The 2,637-nt window shown below is 40.2% G+C and overlaps 1 long non-coding RNA gene across 1 annotated transcript; it reads left to right on the plus strand.

The window, feature by feature from the left end:
* Positions 1 to 1,489: 1,489 nt before the first annotated feature.
* LOC143809744 (uncharacterized) lies at positions 1,490 to 2,347 on the plus strand. Its single transcript, XR_013222431.1, has 3 exons — positions 1,490 to 1,637; positions 2,042 to 2,110; positions 2,218 to 2,347. It is a non-coding gene; the product is annotated as an uncharacterized LOC143809744 (long non-coding RNA).
* The last annotated feature ends 290 nt before the right edge of the window (positions 2,348 to 2,637 follow it).

Below are 2,637 nucleotides of genomic sequence, written 5' to 3' on the forward strand. Positions count from 1 at the left end.
AGCTGTTCAAAACTTTTAACTCCCTCCTCTGCCCTCCACTGCTCCTCTGACCTCCCTAATGTCCCTAATCTCTGTTGACAACTTTGCCACACACTTCAAAAATAAGATCGACCAAACAAGGCAGGAGATGTGGCGCTCACACAGTAGTACATTACAACAGCACCATGAGACACTACTCTTAAGAAAGTCCCACTGTCCTGATAAAGGCCATGTTATTGGCCAAATCATCACTTTTTCCATACAGTAGATGAACCTGTATCAATACTGTCCTACAAAGCTCTCTATAACGTTTCTCCTTTGTACATCTCTGAACTAATCTTCCGATATCTTCCCTCACAAAATCTTCAGTCCTCCCAAGACCTCTTTCTCTTCTCCACACTTATTTGTTCCTCACCCAATCGCTTCCAAGACTTCTCCCTAATATCCCCCATCCACTGGAATTCTGTGCCCCAACATGTCCGGTTAGTCACCACATTCAGATCCTTCAGACAGAACCTGAAAAATCATCACTTCAAGAATGCTAACAACCTGCAATTACCATGCTGCCACAAAAACACCACCAGTGCCACTGCAACCCCCAACCTACTTTCTCCTTCCCCATCATCCTGTAGAATATAAGCCGTCAAGGGCAGAGTCCTCTTCTCTTTGTAACGGTCTACTGTTGTGAGTTTGTTTGCTGGAAGTGATATTTGTATTATGTATGTTACCCCTCATGTACAGCACCATGGAATCAATAGTGGTATATAACTGATATTATTATTATTATTATGAAATTCTTCCAGTGACATCTGCAGGGTCTGTGGCTCATTTGCTTTAGCTCCTGCCTGTAATGTTGAAGCTTGTGGGTTCCAGTGCGAGAGAGATTTACTCTTGGTTTAGTGTCCCCCAAATTAATGTTGGGTTCCCTTAATTCCTGTGATCTCTAATGGTACTGAGATGACTGTCATGTGATATCTACTTTGTCTCCCTGAATCCATGGATTTGCTGCATTCTGCACAAGATTGTTCTAATTTATTCAAGTGGAAATTAATTCTATCCAAATTTTACAAAAAATCTCTATTCTGTAAAAAGTTATTATTTTTTGTAATTTGCTTCATGCATATTCAGCTAAATGGTGGCCACCTGGCCATAGAAGGCAGCCAAAAGATTAAAAAACTGAAAAAAATATCCTAATACTCACTGCTCACATGTGCATTCCCCCTGCTGCTTGCTGCTATCGTCCAGTCCTCCGCTCCTCTTCTTTCCGCTACTGTGTGCTGCATCTCCAGCTTCAGTCTAAAATGGGACTTCTTGATGCAACCAGGTCTTGCAGGTTACTGCACTTTGTAAGGTTATGATGTACATCTTGACTTTGTGATGTCATTACATGCTTCGAATCAGCAGGGTGAGCATGGATCTCTGGGGCAAGGACTTGGAAGTCAGTGCTGCAACAAAACATCACAATGTATGTCGTAACATTGTGACGTCATGACGTGCTTCACATCAGCATGGTGCACAAGGACATCTAAGGCTTGGTCAAAGCCAGAAGTCCTGTTCTAAAGTGAAGAGTCTGGAGATATAGTGCTCAACGGAGGAAGGAAGAGGTGAGGCGAAGCAGACAGCGAGCAGCAAGCATGGCTGCACAGGTGAGCAATGAGGTAAGCATTCTATTATCCTCTACCTTTTTTTTTTTTTTACTTGTTGCGTTTATGCTTTTAGTTCTTTTTACTACCATCCACATTAATTTATATAACCATCATACGACTCTAGAATCTGTCAAAAATTCCAAAATGATGTTTCAACCAGGTAATCAGCGCATGTATGAAGAATATGAGAAATGGCTAAAACCCAAGATGGAAATGCTGTATCCATTAAATCCTTTTAAACATTTTATACCATTTTTGAAGCTTTGAGAAAATGGATAGTCATATTGTGACAGATTTATGCATTCCTTCCGAGCACCGTACACACATAATGCATTAGGTAATAGCGTTTTCTCAGAAACAACAATTTATAAAATGCTTTCAAGTGAAATTTTCTATATGATTTATTTTTGGAACAGAAACTACTAGCAAGTCAACATAAAGCTATCCGCGGCTGCTGAAATAAACTAAACAGACATATGAGAAAGGTCTTTTATTGTTTTTTGGTTTTACGCTACAGTGTTTTAGCCATATCCAGTCTTTAGACCTACCCTTAATATTCATGTATACGGTACATTGTTTTTTCACATTTTAGGACAGAATTTCTGACCTTGGTGGAGACACCAGAGCAACAGGAGTAGTAGCTGCTGTGAGGATCAATAGTCAAGGTGATCTACCCTCACTAATAGATTATGAAAGAAAATAGTAAAAGAGATTGAACCTAAACCTTGTTTCCCATCGTCTCTGTATCCACTTGCTATGGTCATCTCAACTAGCTTGTCTGTGCCAACCACCCCATATCTTCTCCAATGATAGCCATCTATCTGGGAAAATGTCCAGTCTGCTTCCCTTACAGTTGAAAATCAGCACAAAGTTATAGCACAAAATACATTTTTGTGTCTTGAACTCTTTTCTGCTCAAAGAGACCATAGGAGTGAGGGGGGTTTGTTTTAAGTTTTGCAGTAAGGCACAATTGTTGGTAATTATGCTCTTGGTTCCAAATAAGCAACCTTAT

This window comes from Ranitomeya variabilis, chromosome 2 (assembly GCF_051348905.1).
Source record: "Ranitomeya variabilis isolate aRanVar5 chromosome 2, aRanVar5.hap1, whole genome shotgun sequence".
Taxonomy (NCBI): domain Eukaryota; kingdom Metazoa; phylum Chordata; class Amphibia; order Anura; family Dendrobatidae; genus Ranitomeya; species Ranitomeya variabilis.